The sequence below is a fragment of the Cyprinus carpio genome, chromosome A13 (assembly GCF_018340385.1).
Source record: "Cyprinus carpio isolate SPL01 chromosome A13, ASM1834038v1, whole genome shotgun sequence".
Lineage (NCBI taxonomy): Eukaryota > Metazoa > Chordata > Actinopteri > Cypriniformes > Cyprinidae > Cyprinus > Cyprinus carpio.
In genome coordinates, this window is record NC_056584.1 from 23,150,372 (window position 1) to 23,168,953 (window position 18,582).

The window sequence follows — 18,582 nt, forward strand, 5'->3', positions numbered from 1 at the left end:
TTAAAGTGGTTTCAAAAGTGTCCTGTTTTTTTTTTTTTTTTTACCATTAATACCAGTCATGTGGACATACTACCTACAGACATACGTCACCCCACCCATGATTGATTTATTCCCACAAATTAATTATTTTTCAGGTATTGGGCAATATTAATATTTTCTGGTTATAGATTCCAGTAATTTAGTATTTTTAAACATCTTAATAATGCAATTAATAATCTGAAAATAAAACACAGACAATACAGTTTAATGTAGCTTGAAGAGAGTTGGATGGCTGTTGTATAGTGTCCTGTTTAAATATGCTAAAATGAACACTAAAACTGTCTTAATAAGGCATTTGGTCGAATTACCGATTACTAGATGGATTGTGGTTATTTCTACTGAGTACTCAAATTACACAGTTTTATTTTGAGTTAATAGTATTGCCACAGAAAAAAATAATTAGTAAGGACATGAACCAGCTTCAAGTAGAAAATCCAGATGTCATTTGATGATTACAAGAAAGTATAATTTGCCTAGTCATGTGTGGTCCGCAACATTATGGTCACTGTATGAGAAGTCCACCCTTTTATAGATTAAAAACAGTTTTTTCTAAGCTGCTGATATAAGGTCTTCATCCCATTGTTTCTGCCAAATTTTCTTTTAAAAACTGAAAAAATACATATGTAGAATTCATCTCAGTTTTAAGTAGAACATCATTTAAATTCAGTACACTAGGAACAAGTGTAGTTCTGGAGTCACAGAGCCCTGCGGGAGAGATTTACAGGCACTGTTTATCCACACAGTGGCCCGCACGCCTGCATCAAAATGCCTCCCTGGATATCTGTACTGAGTAGAATCTCCCCCACATGACGCAGTCCTGCCGGCCGGCACTCCCGCAGACTCGAAGCAGTGAGTGAAGAATGGAGCGTGCTGGGTTTCTATGCTCAGGATGATCTCCTCCGCCCACCACCAAACTAAAGAGACCCTTACATCTCACCGCTTCGAATCTTCTCCCACTGCGTCTGAGTATCGCCGTTTGGTAATCAGAAGTAGTGTGTAGCTCTTCCGCAGTTCCTCCAGGAGAGCTCGAACCTCAGGAGAAAAGAGTCAGCACCCTGTAATCGTGTGTTCTTCCATGGGTAGTAGCAGCTGGTGGCCAGGGCCGGATCAGGGATCTGAGCCCTGCGTCTCCTGTAGGGCTTCATGCCAGTGATGAATCCTCACATCGTCTATTGTTTTTCCTTCTGACGGGGTCGAACGATTCATGGAGAAGCTTTTCGTAAAAAGTGATCACAGATTGTCTTTGATGTGGCTCTCCTGCACATGCACTCGACTTCAGCAGCTTCACCACACCTAAAAAAAAAAAATACTAGGAACACAATGTAAACAGCATAAGATCTATATCTTTAATAAACCCAAAATAGCACAGTTTGGTTTATTTATTTCCACTGGTACATGTCAAAAAAACATGGTAATTATCATGGTACTTTTGATATACACTTTAAAATGTAAAAAAAAAAAAAAAAAAAAAACATGGCACTGGTCCAAAATCATGATAATACCCCATTATACGTGTCCAAAATATCAGAGTCATACCATGGTAAATTGGTACTGATTTACAACTTAAAAGCGTGTAAAAAAGTACCATGAACGGATGTACACAAAACCCATGGTAATAACATGGGTACTTTGATGTATAACTTCAAGTATGTCAAAGAAAATCTTGGCATTGCCATTATGTGTCGAAAAACCGTGGTAATGCCATGGTTCACGTCAAATATTCTTCAAAGTATGAAGTCAAAAAATACCACTGCATATGTAAAAAAAAAACAAACACCGGTCATACCTATGGTAATTTGTTACATACTTCAGAGCACATCGGAAAAATACCACAGCATTACCCTTATATGTCGAAAAACAAAACATGGTAAATAATACCAAGGTACTTTGATGAAGTACTTTAGGTACAATTAAATACCAATAATACTGGCCATGTGTCCACAAAAAACCAAGGAAATACTATGGTACTTTGATATATACTTCCAATAATACTATGGCAATGTGTCCAAAAACCATGGTAAACACAATGGCACTTCAATTTAGCCTATGCCTTCAAAGTATGTCAAATTATACAATGACACAAGGGTAGTATCTATGCAATACCATAGTATTGTGGACACAGCTCTTTAAAGTGTGTTTTTCACCTTTTTATCACCTTTTTTATCATTCACCCTCATTTACCTTCTGAATGGCAATTCGTCCTGCGCCGGCGGTATCGACCAGCGTGTTGTCGAAGTCAACATATAATCGCTGAAACTCCATCGACTTTCCATCGTATGCACACACAACTCTTATTATGTATTATATTAACAATGCATCCGAACACGCGGAACTCCGGCTATAACGTCAGGCGGTGTTGTTTGTGACGCAAACGCTCACATTGCATTCTGGGAGATGTAGTTCCCGAGAAGAAGAAGAAAAATACGGGAATGTCACACGCAACGACTCCCTTCCTCGTACGTACGAAATTCCCAGGAGGACTTGAACGCACCATTACAGGTCTGTACATGAATGTAGTGTTTTTTAGGATGCTGAGGATGAAATTGTTAGATCAGTCTTAGACTTCTTGTTTTTTTCGTGCAACTGTAAGGTGTTACAAATAAAATCAGTACACTGAAAAAATATCCGTATTATTTTATCCCTATTTTAATTCGTATGTTAGCCCGTTATTAGTTGTAATACTCATGGGCCTAGTTGTAGTAATGGTGGTGTATGTATGTATGCTATTTTAATTTATGATTTGATTTAAACTTAGTTGATAATTCAATTCACACTAGTATTTCATGGTGATTTCCTAAGATTTATTAGCCTAATTTACAAATTGTAGTTTCATTACTGATACACATTATGCTACATGATGAAAAGTAATGTAATCCAGATTACTTATTTAAGGTTTCCCGATCTGGGCTTAATGTAAGAGAATTGCAGTGGATTGTCGATGAATTGCCTAAACACCTAATAATTTCATTAAATCATGAATCATAAAAATGTAAACATAAATTTATTGAAATCTTGTCCTAAAAATACAAATATGTTAATTTGTGGTTACCTGCATGTCAATGTGACCATGCATTAAGCGACACTGAACGGTAAAACCATGCGACTGTGGTGTTTAAATTGAAATATTAACATATTAATTTCCTCAGTGATAGTAAATTTGCATAATTATATTTGTTTCTTTACACGGTCTAATTGCATGAGGGTTTTTTGTCCCCTCGAATTCCCGACGCATGGTTTGCCAGAATTTATTTACACAAATTTGTGTTACAGCTAAATGGACACACAGCTTAGAGGATTTTTGGAGAGGCAAGGGGTTAAAAAGAGCGCCCACAACGACGAATATAGGGAGAATCATTTAAATTATGAATAGCAGCTTACTTTGCTTCCATATTTTGTGAATATGTTCTGCACATTCGTAAAAAAAAAAAAAAACATTCAAAACAATACTTTCTCTTACTGATATAATGCGCATTATAAAATGAAAGGTATCTATACTCTAATTACAAAGTAATTTGCTTTTTGGGAATCCGAGTATTAGTAATCCAGAATCAATGTAGCATTTGTATCATTTCTGTGTAGTGTGTGTGTGTGGTGCACGATTATGTGTGTGTGTGTGTGTGTGTGTGTGTGTGTGTTTACTCCTTATTGTGTTGGTGGTGTGTGTGTGGGCATGTTCAAATATTGCAAAAAGGTTGTAGATTGTATATTTTGTAAGATGTAAAGTCTGCATTCCTGCAACAGGAAGTTGAAGTATTATTCCTCGAGAGAAAGTACACTTTTCTAGCAGCACACGAGACCTGTAATCAGGTGGACACTCTGAGCCTGAATGTAGGAAACACGTGCAATAATTTGCAGCTACGAATTGATGAGTTACGTTTTAAAATCTTAACTCTTTGATTGATTTTTTTTTGCTCTTTTTTTCCCCCCCCCTCAATAAACATGCTCTTTTTTACCAGGCTTCTTATCAGAATTACTTGTGCTGATCGTTTGAGAAACTTTGTGTGTGCACCTATGTCTAAGGTTTCTATCTCATACATGTGTAGCTACGTGTATAAAGTACAGTCTGCAGTGTTACAGTTTTACAATTTAACAATCTTGCCTGTTTATAGGCTACCAATAAGGGACTTGCACAAATGCACGTTTTGTATCATAAAAACGGTGCTTAAAGTCGAAAAATATAAAATATTTAAATATAGGCCTACAGTATTTCACTTGGTCTCAACAGTGTAAATTACCTGTTTAAACAACCAAACAATATAACTTATGTTAACTACCCGAAAAATGAAGGACATCACTCATCGTTTACTTGTTAATTATTATTTACACATGACCCGTAATTTACTTATTTTTTTCAAGCAATTTGGAAGCACTTACAATCATGGCCACATGAGGGCGCTACGGTCATTACTAGCTGAGTGCACTAAAACTACAACCACATGCAACTGAAACTTCATGGCCCATCACGACCAAGACTGAAACCTTTGGCTCTTTAGTTATTGGAATGAGGACATATCCTCAACACTAAAACAAAACTGAATGCCTTGGGCATCACAACACCTGTAGGGCATGCGACCGTATAGTATCGTAGAGAACGAAAGCTGAAACCATTGGAAATCCTTCTGAAACTCGGAAGTAGTTCATAGAAAATTTGAATCTTCTTTTATTTACTCATCCTCATGGTGTATGGTATTTGTGGAACACAAAATGACATGAGGATTAACAAATAAATAAATAAAATAAATAAAAAAGGGTGAGAACGGAAGGTTGCATTTGTAACATGAGTGTGCAAGGCTTCCGGGTTATTTTTTTCTAAGAATACTGTTTGATATGGCAAACTGGTATTTGTTACATGTTATTTTGACATATTTTTCGTATATTATAAAACACACGTGTTTTGTAGAGCAACAAGTTGTGTTAGATTTATACAGCACTTCTTCTAGAAAAGCGACAAATGAATCAGAGTTTCCGTACATTAACTTTCACATTGCAAAATAAAGTGACATTGCAAATTGAAAATGATTAAAACATTACTGTAATAAATCCACATTTGATGACAACATAATACCGGTTGAATTTTTTTATAACCATACAGTCAGTCACCCCCAACCTGGGATGTTTACATTGATAAAGACGTTAGATAAAAAGTTCAATTTATCACATTAGCTGTTAATTGCACATTGTGTCACATTACAACATTCAAAACCACGGAATGTTAACTTAGAGAGGTAAATTGCAGCCAAACACAGCACAAGAAATTGCCGTCATTTCATTTATCAGCATTTTCACCTCGTATACCTCGCTGTGATTAGATTTTTCTTTTTTGTCCTCTACCACTGCACGCACACACACTTCAAGAGTCTTCACTCACCTTGATGAACACTTTCAGTTCACAGTGTGAGTTTTTGTGGTTTTGATATTTATTTTTAAAAGGATGAAATGCCTAAACCACCTTTATTTTTCATGCAGTGGCCCCAAAAAGTATTTATAAACTTGAGCCAAGATAATGAATTTCAATTGTATAATGTATTACATACAAAATATCAAACCAAAGTGGTGTTATATTTCAAGTACAGCACAAGTACCACTTCTCAAACAAAACGTTTCACAAAAATTTAAATATTATACTGTTTCAGAATGAAGACAAGGTATTTGGAAACTTTCTGGTTCTGAAACAATATCTTATTAATTTCTGGTTACTCATCATACCTGTATGACTTCACATCCATTAAATTCAAAATCACTTTTAAAGTCAAAAATAAGCTCAGAAAGGTGAAGATCGAAAAAAAACCAGAGAAAAGTTTAATGGTTCAAATTCATACACTTTAGAAAACAGAAAAGTGTATCTCATTTCTTCAACCACTCTGTATTTACTATGTTTTATGTTATTCTTAGTATTAAATCAAAACACCTGCATGTATTATGACAAAAAACTAAAAAAAGAAGCTGTTATCTGTTTGATTTCTGTGCAGCTTGCCTGCTAAAGGAAGACACTGAAAGTTAGCGTATCCAGAGGAAGTGGTCATGTATTGTACTTCAAGCATTAAAAATGACACTTGAGATGACACTTCTCACTCCCTCTGTGCAGAGCGCGACTCTCATTATGTAGACCTTGGCCGTGCCCTCACACCTTGCCCAGAGCCAAACGTTGACACGCAAAAATGTATGCACTGCATTCTGCTCCATCATTCTAAAGCACGATCAGAATATTGGAGCATTTCTTCGCACTGCATGCAAATGCTACTCATAGCACTAGATTGCCAGTCTCTGTTCGAACAATTTCCTGTTTCATGTAACTTATCCTTCGCAAAACAGTTCTGGAAACAGAAACCCGTTGTCAAGGGAGTGGGAAGTGTGAGAGAGTTAGGAGTGTGCTGATGCCTACCAAAATACAAACAAATCACTGCAGCCAATTACAGCTACCTATCTCAGTTCACTGACTCCATCTAAAAAGTCCTTCTGAAGGATGCATATAAACAAGTCGTTAGTAGCAATAATCCTAGTTTTTATTGTAGGAATTAAACAATAAAACAATAATACAATGTTCCTAATAAATGCGGACAAGTAATATTTAATAATTGCATTTAACATTTTACTTATTTAATTAAGCCAGTGTAATTTTAGTAATTGTGTGACTATACTATAGAATAGATATATTCACATTTCTTCATAATTGCAGTCACACAGCTATGTCTGGGGAGATTTTCCATTTTTATACAGATCATAAAAACTGCAAACTGTATAGGGATATAATTAGTTTACAATTGGATAGCGATTAAAAAACTTTTAAAAGATTTTGTAGGTCATCTGTAAAGGTGGCACATGAACTGTATTATTACTGAAAGAGTAGTAGGCCTTATGATTTTTTTTTTCTGCACTGCATTGTATTGTGTTTTAGGGTAAAATAGGAATTGTCATAAAATTAATGGATAATATCCAGGCAAAAAATTACCAGAACATTTTTTTAACAGTAAAGTCAAATTTGCATTACAGATTTAATTTAGAGTTGTTACTAGTCAAAACTGGCATTAAAATGGCTTGTCATAGATGCATGTGCATGAGAAATGACACTGGGAACCTATTAGCTGCTCTTTTCAACATACACACAGAGCTCTGTCTTGCATTTCATCTCAGTGGGTGGTCAGGTCCCAGTCACACGCGATCTCTGTGTTCCAGCACAGCCTCCCCCCCACAGACAAGCTCGGTGTTCGGGTCACCTTCTGTTTAAAAATAGCTCAGATAACACCTGCGCAACAACACATCCAGCAAGGCCATGAGGGCACGGATCTTACAGTAGGAATTCGAATTCGATTCTCCAGCTCTTTTCTCTTCTAGATTGAACTACCACACATCTCACATGAAGAGATATATGCATGAGAAAAACAAACGGGATGTTCTTTTTCAGAGTGGCGGGTTTAAGAATAAGACTGTAAATTTTAATATTGAAACAAGGCCAAAGCAACTGACAGGCATAACCCGGACGATCAACATACTGTGGCTCTCTGGGTCAGGTGTGTCATTTAAATGTAACACAGATTTTTCTGCTAGTCGATATTTTTCGCACCTTACATGAACAACACTTGTGGTTTGGAATGAAATCTCAGCGTAATCTTCTTTTTTAAGCCATACCAAACCTAAATACTGTATTCAGAGAGCGAAATGTCCAGCGTCAAATGTTGCCGCCAGTTCACACCACTGTGTCGCTGTTTGGAAAAAACAGTGAGAAAATCTTGCAATTGCAAAAGTTAAATCATTAAATTGCATTGTCTCAAATATTGCGTTACTGTTAACAATAAAGCATTAGTGATCAAGAAGGATATCATCAGAGATAAAACTGAGTCACTGAGTGGAGGGAGTTACGTAAAACTAACCAAACAAAACCCACCTGTTGCTGGTTTGTCCATATTTCACCCCAGCATTTTTATCATACAGTAGTTTTATATAACAGTAATACTATATATAGATATATATATATAAATATATAGGGCAACAGCTTACTCCCAAGACGTTATATAAATGCTTGCTTACGATCAAAGCTCTGCCGTTTTTTATTGTGAGGCCAAAACATATACTGTAACACAGTACATTTGATTGAGAGAGACAACACATAAATGTTCCTCAACAAGCCTAATGCGCATCATATTTGATAAAACATCAAATAAAAATGTATGATAATCAAGTAAACCTACAGTAACTTGCTTGCAGTCCAGTGGTTTATCTTGAAAACTAACAATATAACATTTATTCTTATGTTTGACTTAAAAATCCGTAAAGATTTTCACAAGCAAAAAGACATGTGACCAGCTTTTTTTTCCCATGTGAACCCTTTTTAGAATAGGTCTATGAAGATGGCTTTTACTTGCTAAAAAAATATAAACCATCACTCAGATAACCAGAAGGCATGTCGTTTTAAAATCTTGAATAATTTAGAGGCCTTAGAAATCCATGTAATCAAATATGACACACTAGACTTTATAGGGTTAAGAGACTTGGTGCTAGTAGGCAACCACTACAGACACAGATGCAAGAGCACAGTTTACCCCTTCGCAACCACTCAGAAAACTGCATTAAACTGCACTGCTGGCGGCAGCTCTGTTTACCGGCACAATTGGGCAGGCAGAAGTGCAGGATTCCCTCATTCATAGACCAGGAATGTAGACAGGAAGTTTCTGCAATACTTTATGGTTAGTGATTGTATAATCACTCAACCCTGAGTCACTCCAGCTGAACACTGGCTGTTTTCACTCCTCCCCTCAGGCTGTTGATTACCTGTAACAATTTCCATGACAGTCAAGGAGTGAGAGGGATCCAACACATTAGAAAACCAGATGGGCTATGATATTAACTACACACTCACACCCAACAACAATACATACTATTACAAACATCCGCAGTGATCCTGATGTCCATGAAAAAAAGTTAGGATTTCCATGCCTACACAGTCTTGTATCCCTTAATGAGAAAGCTTTTGAATACCATGGCTCATGTGGTGAACCTGCTCTGTGGAAAAAAAGGACAATTAGACAACTTCAATTTATTAGAAATATAATTAATTCAATATCTTGGTTAAAAACAATTGTTCTTTGACATCCTGTTAAACCCACCCACAAGTGTTAAGCTTTTTTTTTTTTGAAAGAGTCCTTTTGTGCTAACCAGTTGTTTCATTTATTTTTATCAAAATACTTTAAACACTGTAGACTGTAAAACATTTTTTAAAATAAAAACCAACTGTTTTCTATTTGACATAATGTTTAAACTTGAATTTATTTCTGTGATTGCAATACTGAAAATTTCAGCATCATTACACCAGTCTTCAGTTGTCACCATGATCCTTCAGAAATCATTTAACATATGTGATTTGTGCTCAAGAAACAGTCTTCTTACTGGGTCAATGTAATATTCTATATATATAGATATATATTATATATATATATATATATATTATATATATATATAATATCATTTTTCTGAAATATTTATTTAAATAATTGTAATCATTTTTTTAAACTGTAATTTTTGATCAATTAAACGCATCCTTGCTGATTAAAAGTATTAATTTCTTAAAATGTACTTACTCAAGGTCATATGGAAGCTGGAGGAACTTCCTACGTCATTTTACTTTTAACTTAATTATAAACCTTTCTAATTTACATACAATACCATTTGTCCAAAATCATGTGTTGGATTCTTGTTTAACCTAAAGTCATGTGAATATGGTATGTAATCTCATGTTCTGTCTTCTTACATTTTACTTTAGACGGTTTCATTATAATTCCTTTACATTATTTGCTTTTTTCTGGTCACGAATCAATAGTGCTTTTACATAGGAAGGGGGGAATCTCCTCATTCACCACCAGTTGTGCAGCATCCACCCTGGATTGCTGCGACGCGACCAGCCATCCATTACTTGCTGCCAGAACACAGCCCACCACCACAACTCGAGAAATCCTTAATTGGTGGAAGAAGGAGACAGAAGTGAGATTAATCCAATCAAAACAGAATATTATATGGGGACGGTTAGGAAGGCCATGATGGTTTTCAGAAGAAGAGGCCGCAATAGGGTTTTTAGCGTGTGAATTGGCCAGGATGCCGGGGGTACACCCCTACTTCTTTTTTTTTGTGTGAAAGAGAGATCAAAGTAGTGGGAATATTAGGGGTGGCGGAATTTTTTACAATGACCACAGGGATTATTCCGGACACCTCACTACCTTGGTTTTAACGGTCTCTATCCAAAAAAGACCGGTGCTTTTGTTGTCAGTATAGTGTCCCTGTCACTACACCGCGGGCGGGGCATTTAGGAAAACCACCAAACCAACCAACAGGATGTTGAGCGACCCCCCCTGCTGGGCAAACCGCCTGCAACCCGCTAACAACGCATCTTCTCCAGCACCAACCCTAGCTTTTCCCCATAGAGGGAGTTTCACCTCCCATCCAGGTACTGACCCAGGCTCAATAACCCTGCTGTAGCTTCAGTTGTGCCAACCCACTCCAGCATTTTGAGCTGAGGGTATTTTGTTTTTTTTTTTTTTTTTTTTTTCCTTTCTAATTGTCCGTGCGCAGAGTAGGCTCGCAGAAGGGAGGAGAGAAAGGAACTCTTTATGATGAATTTTACTAATGAGGTATCTAATAATGACAGATGTCCTTCCCTGACATTTGAGTCCCTTTTCCAGGAATGATGGAACACCATTGCCGCTTATGAGTGTATTTTTTTTGGAGGGGAACTCCGGTGCCACAATGATTGCCCATCTTAAACTCCTGTTATCACTCAGCCGGAGCATTTCTAAGAGGAGAAAGCTTCTGGTTTATGACTGTTTTAGCTAAATGTATTATAATATAAAATGACGAGCGAAGAAACTTTGCAAACCCCCAACAAGAGTGTTTTTATTATGCTGTCAAATAATGACAATCGGACGGATACATTTTACCCCTAAGGACATTTTTCATCTTTAATAGTTTCGTGTCCCTTAAATGTTGCACAATGCAATGCAAAGGCGATGATCTACATAATGTTTTATCCTTTAGACTAAGTTTTTATTATTTTTTTTATGTTTTTTTAATTTTTTTAAAAAATGAAACACAAAATTTGCACAATAACCACAACACACATATATATAGTTTTAGTTTAATTATAAGTAACACCTGACATATAATATAATAAAACATTATTCTAGGAAAAATTATTGTTTTCCATAATAAATTTATTTCAAATTAATTAAAAAAAAAACAAAGGTTCTTTCAACAATGTTTTGTACGTTCCTAATTCAAATTCAGGGTCAAAACTTGGTAACTGATTGAGAACTCTGGATTTCCCTGCAATAGGTCAGAAAGATTTTTTACGCCCCCATTTATTTTTTTTTTTATTTTTTTTATTTGTTGTTCACAATCTAAAATCTATTGCATCTGAATCAGTTTTAATCATGCAAAAGAAAACGTTTTTGAAGTTTTTTATGATGACTCATTAAAGTTACGTGTTTATCACAACAAGAGTAATGCATCGCCTCGTTTATGGCTTTACCAATATTAAAATAATTATTATCCTGTGGAAAGTACGCCTAACAATATTATGCAATTATAGTTTAGAGTTGGAACTAACAATAATATATTTTGTTTAGTTTTGTTCTTATGTACAATGGATGTGGAACACCCAAGAAAGAAGTTTGGTTCGTACATGCATAAATCCAGTATTTTTGCTATGCAAATCAATATCTTCAGAAATTGACAATCTGGATCCTCAGCATAGAGTTAATTCTTTCTTTTCATGAAACTGTCGGCATTTTTTTCTATTTGATTGTGGGTTGGGTGTATAAAACCAAAATACAGGAAGTTGTAAAAAATTGCTTGTGATAAGAGACCCAGAACAAAAATGCTAGCCACAGTAGTGTGTGCATCTCTAGCGACCATCAGGGCCAGTGGTTGCCTGTTTTTTTTCGTTACATCCAAAGCAAATTCAACAAACCCAAAGTCTGGCCACCCAAACAAGTCCATACAATCCTTCAAACACTAAGAATGATTTAACAATAATATTCTACCCAAAACAAGGGCACCAAATATCTCTGCTGGTAGTCGAGACTCTCTCAAAGACTAGTGTATCAATTATAGGGAATAAGTAGGAGCTATGTCCACTGAAACATGGATGTGAGGAATTTTGGAACAGACATCCAGGCTAGTGTTGAAAGCAAACCGAAGGGTGGAGATTCAAAAAGAGAGGGGTAGGAGAGGAGAGGAGGAAAAGAACATTTCCGCAAAAAAGTTCCTGGTGTTTGCTGGGACAGAAAGGGGAAAAAAACAAAAGTCCGTTTATTCTGAGTGAGCTGAATGCCTTTGGATCCTATAATATTAAGAAGCCTGTAGCTCTACAAAATGCCATCTATTATTTTTAGGTCCTTTTTTGCAAGAAAATGATTACAGATAACACATATTAAAATAGAGGGGGAAATTCACTAGAATAATTGTGCCCAATGACTGCATTATTTATTTGCATGTGCGGTCTTTGGTACTTTTCGTAGTAGTCAATTCAGCAAAGAATTATGCACAATGATAAACGGCATACAATTCTGATCATTTGATCAACATGAATACATTTCTGCTGCCATAATAAATAAAAAGTGCATATAATATAAATAATAAAAAAAAATGCATTAAAAAATCTTAATTGACCGCTGTGAATGCTGAAAACCATCAATGTTGACATCAAATAGCAACACACAAACACAGCCAAAACAACGTGTCACTAGGCTCAACTAAAAGTGTTGAATTTATCACCCTGCTGTAAATTAAGGAGAGATTTACCACTGTCCTCACGGCAACTGGCTGGCAAGAAATCAAAACATTAATCCTAAAGGCAGGGCAGAATTATACAGTCAGAGGATAATAGGAAACATGTTTACAAAATATGTCTACAAACTTGACATAGTTAAAAAAACAGCTTGTTTATGCTTATGAAAGTGATCACAAGGCCTTCATTACCATGTCAGCATATCCCAGTTGAGTGTCTAAAAAATAGTTAAAAAATAAATAAATACATAATCCACTATAAACAGGGCAGAATTCTGTGAATTACATAAATAATTATTCTTATTATTATCATTATTTATGCAAATCTCTTTGGTTACACTATGAGATCATAAATTACACACTTCAACTTTAAATATAAAACAAATGATTCCTGTGCTTTCCATGATGAGCAATGTTGCATAATAGAGCTGTTGAATAAAAGGAAGAAAACATAACATCTGCACCTGCGGTTTTCATCTGCATTTCTAGAGTGATAACACCTGTGAATAGATTTTATGGGTTTATGCCAAGAAAAACAGTTATACTGATTAGCACATCAGAAAATGTCATTCTAACAGCAATGAAGAACATTATCACGTCATGGTAACATTAATCATTAATAACAGAGAAATATGAGAATACTAAGTTTATGTCACAAGTGAAGAGCCTTTCCCCTGTCCCTGTGTAACTGTAAACAGTGTGAAATATGATATTGTAGTTGTATTGATGAATAAGGGTGCAGAGGTCATAAAAAGCAAACAGAATATTGTACTTCCTCATATCAACAATATATTATACTAGAGTGTGTTTTTGAACCAGAAGAACGAGACAAAGGTTGAGGATCCAAATTCGTTTATTTTTTTTTGTTTTTTTTTTGGGGGGGCCCAATCCAAAATCATAATCCTAGTACACTATGCCGAAATCCAACAATGAAGAGCATAAAATACAGAACCAGGCTGAAGATCAAGAACCCAGACATATGGGAAACCAGGTATGCAAGGGCTCAGAATTGCAGTGTGACACTAATCAGATTTGCAAAGAGTAACTGAGGCTGGAGCAGGCAGAGCTGAGGACCACCACAGCAGATCATGCGGAACGAACTTACAGCACAGAAAGATATAAAGCCGATGGCCAACACGGCACTGGGGGGAGTGAGTCTGGGGGCGTGAGAAGTTTTAAGAGCAGACTCATGGACTGAGCTTGTGCCGCCCAGCGTCGGGAGAACTGGAGCACAGATTGCTGCCCCACACACACAAGATTTCAACCCCCCATCAACGGCGAGGTGCAGCCGGAAGGTGGGGAGAGGAGTACCACTGGGATATGAAAGAAAACACAAAGCGCATAAGTATGGGGATGGGCGCAGCTGCGAAAAGCAAAACCCGCGAAATCAGTGGGTGGGGATCCACCAAACTGTGAAAGTCAGTCTCAAACACCTAGGGACTATTGGGCCTTGGTACTTCATGTGGCAACGTACAATGACGGACGGAAACACTGAGAAACAGCACTGAGAAAAACTCAGACGATGCCGTGCTAATTTTGAAGTCCACTACAAACACTGGACATCATCAACCCCTCAGTGGAGGGCATGCTGGAATCTATAGCAGGGTAAAGCTCCTTGGCAGCTTGAAGGGTGAACACAACAAGCAGAATGGCATAGTCCAAGAATTCCGCGAATGGACCCCTGGTGGGACTATTCGCAGACAAGTTTGTTCTTGGAAGTGGTTTGTTCAAGTTCTCATAACAGAAGACATCGATAAGTTCACATTCTGGCAGGTTGGTTAAATTACAATGTCCAGAAAAGTGTCTCTTTGGTTTCTAATTCCAAAAAAAAAAAAAGCATGACACTCAAAGGAGAGTTTGTTTTAGGAAGTTTTGGTTATCCTTTCCTTACTCTGTACTTTTCGTGAGAACATGGTTGTTTAGGGAGTTTGCTAGGGTGGAGTGATGGCAGTACAGAGACAATACAAACATCAAAAAACTCAAAATTCTACTTCCGATGTGCAGGACAAATAGCAATAACAATACAGTAGAGGTTTTTGTCTATCCTACCGTCACAGGTCCACAAGTGCCACAGCGCACAATAAAATAAGAGACCAGTAAATGCTAGAGAATGGTATTGTGGGTTGGTGTTGTTGGTGTATGTTGATGCGTGTGAGCAGACAAAACTGCCCTCTTCCCCCCTCATCTGGGCCAATCCAGTTTGGTGTGTTTCCATTCACATTGACACCGATTCTATGACCTGCTTGCATAAGCTAAGTGTAAACTACAAAGAACCAAATAGTGCAGCCCTTGGTACAAACAAAACATCACCCAGAGCTTTACTGGGGGGGGGGGGGGGGGGGGGACTGGGACACCCCAGCCCCCCACATAAACAGCCATCTCTCCCATCACACATCAAAAAAAAAAAAAAAAGGAAAAAAAAAAGGTATATCACTGAAGACTAGAGGAAGGACTTTCACGTCTTATTCATAAATTCCACATGAATGCTGTTCAGACTCTGCGCTGCACAACACTGTGCAAATCTGCTCTACAACCTCATACTGATTCGAGCCTTATTCTTCCATCAGAAGGAATAATTCAAGAACGTTTACTTAAATAATAGTAATTAAAAAATATATATAATATATAATTCTTTTAAAAGTAATGAACCAAGAACATTATAAAAAACATATAACTTAATTGATTATACATACTTATAGTATCTCAATAAGCTGTTATTAAATTAATTTCAAAAAAATGGTATTACAACTTAATTCAGCATTTGTTATATATATATTTATATCCTAGTTTTAAGATATCTTTATTAGTTTATGAAATTTAAAATAAATATAAAAAGATAACAGATTACAACAACAATAATAAAAAATATTTCATAGAAAGTGTTTTTTCATAAAATTGTATTTCATCATTCAAGTTTATTAATCATTTAATCATTTTATTAAATTAAAAATTTTATTCGATTACTACAAAAAAATTCAAATATTACAACAAAATAAAATTATAATCTTTTTTTCTTTTCACTGTTTATGTTTGTTAGACTAGCCTTGTCAGGCCGCATGGTCCATTCTAATAGGACAACATCCAGGTGAAAATTCTCCTTAAATGTCTCCTTTTGGTATTTTTTCAGGCGAGTGTAGGAAATCATACAGGTGTTTGGAACACTTTTCAGCATAATAATTTAGCATGCAAATACATTTCATGGCGTCATCTCCTCACAGCTAGCGTAATCTTTTCATTTATTGAAAAAATTTGTATGAAAACCTAAAGTCACACAACGAGCCCAGCAGTGACAAGGAGGAACAGTGTGTGCATTGCTTACAGACATCCCACGCACATCAAATGCAGCGAGACACAGATAACCAACCTGACAGGCCAGCCATTCCCGTTTTCAGTATTACCTGTGGCGAACACCTCTCCTTTTGCTAGGACTGAGCAACAAGCACCAAATCTAACCCCTATCAACTGTTAAGGATGTGACCGAACCTAAAAACATGCTCCTGTCAGAAATTCAAAGATGTACTACACTGAAAATAAAATAAAATAAATAAAATAAAAATAAAAAAAAAATAAAATAAAATAAAATAAAATAAAATAAAAAATAAAATAAAATAAAATAAAATAAAATAAAATAAAAAAAAAATTCATCGATATTTAGAAATTTTAAAAGAGGTCTTATTATGCTTTTCTCCTATGAGGTCTTAGTACAACACCACAAAGTTTTTACAATGCCATAATTTAGTTTTTTAAACTTTCTGTTTTTCTATTAAATGTTTTTATATATATATTTATATATAACTTAAAAATTATATTTATTCCTGTGAAGTATTTTAAAATGTAATTTATTTTCTCTAATACATATTGGCCACAATTATTTCTACCCCTAGAAATTAGAGTAAAATCTCTGAAGATCTATATTTCCATTCATAATTTACATTTGTTAGCAAACCAGGGTGACTAGGAACATGAAATTATCTAGCCATGCCTTTCTGTTTCACAGGAGTATAAATATAAGAGGTACTCAAAAGCCAAATTCAGGCTCAGTCATCCATCACAAGGGAGTAAAACCAAAGATGTGCAGCAACAGATTGTTGACCTTCATAAAATCAAAGTTAAAAAGTCAAGTTCTATAGTCAGATGAACCTAAAAAAAAAAAAAAAAAAAAAAAAAGCTAGCTATTTTTTGCAGGGGAAACACTCAAGGTAGGTTTGATGCACACAGGGATAAAAAAAAAAAAAAATACTCCATGTGAACAATGAAATATACTGCTTTACCTACAAATTGTTGGCCTAATTTTCTGCTGAATGTCCAGGACATCTTGTTCAGATAGATGGCCATTATAGATTCTAGCAAATACCAACAGATAAAAAATAAAAAAGCTTGACTGACTCTGCTAGAAATCTTATATTGGGCCTTGTTTGTATCTTCCATCAGGACAATGATCCAAATAGACCATCAAACTCAACACAAAAATGGGGCACTGAGTACAAAATGAAGGTTCTGCCATGGTCTGAACCCTATAGGTAGAAAACTACTGAAAGAGGAGAGTGTATCAGCATGGACCTGGGAAACTGAAGGTTCTGGAGAGATACTGTATACTCTGATCTCTTACATCAGGTGTTCTTCAAACACATCAGGTACTAAGGGTGAAAGTTCAAGAGCTGCTTGTCTTGGGCAAAATGAGATTACAAAAGTATTGAATAAAAAGCGTGCCATCAATTTTAGCCATTTTTGTTAAAAAAAAAATATGCTGAGATTTCCATCCCTACCAAATTACTTCAGTACAAAAAAAATTTATTTCTACAGGCTTTTCTTTGATCATATTTACCATACACACACACACACACACACACACACATAGATTTAAATAGCAGCCTAATTTGTTATTAAATTTCATTTCTCATTTTCTAAAATGTATGTTACTGATCTTATTTTGAACAATTAATCTGTGCATATTTCGTAAGAAAACGTCATAATTCTTAATCAAGAAATATCATAATTACATTTTTTAGATGAAATAACAGGCTTCTTTCTGGTAACATATACTGGACTTCTCAGTCATTTTAGATCCTAAACTGCAAGAAGCTGGCATTCCAAACGTTGCTTATCGATCCAATCAACAACTGTGGATCGGTACAAAACCTTCAACTTAAATCTTTTTCTTTTCTGGAAAATCCATTCACTCAACTGCTTATGTCACAATATGGAAAAGAAAATATCTGTCGTGCCTTTAGTTTCATCATGTTTTTTAAATGGGCTAAGCAGACTACAATTTTAACAGCCAAAAATATAATCTTATTAGCTAGAATATTTGAAATAAATGAACACACAAGGTACAAGTCATCTCTACAGGGGTGCATAAATGACAGAAGTTTCAGTTTTGGGTTGAAGGAATTCAATGTAGCAGATGCAATGCCTACTTTCGCAGAATCGATATTTAATTTAGTATCAGTTCAAATACTTTTTTAGTTTTTTGTTTTATTTTTATAGTTTTTTCAATTTTTTTATTTTTATTTTTATTTTTACTTTAGTTCATTTTTTAGTTGTTTTAGTTAGGGTTAGTTTGGTTTAAGTTTTGTCATTTTTAATTGTTCTGCTTTTTTTATTTTAATATGTCTACATTGTTTTTTATTAATTGTTTCGGTTTTGTTTGTAAATGCTCTTTGTAATTTCAGTTTTAGTTTAGTTTACATTTTTTTTTTATGTTTGTGTACGATTTGACATTTTTATCATTTATTTTGTTTTGTAATTTTTATTATATAATAAAATTGTAAA

The 18,582-nt window shown here is 35.4% G+C and overlaps 1 pseudogene; it reads right to left on the reverse strand.

The window, feature by feature from the left end:
- Positions 1-702: 702 nt before the first annotated feature.
- Positions 703-2,301, reverse strand: LOC122147313 (annotated as a pseudogene).
- Between the last annotated feature and the right edge of the window lie 16,281 nt (positions 2,302-18,582).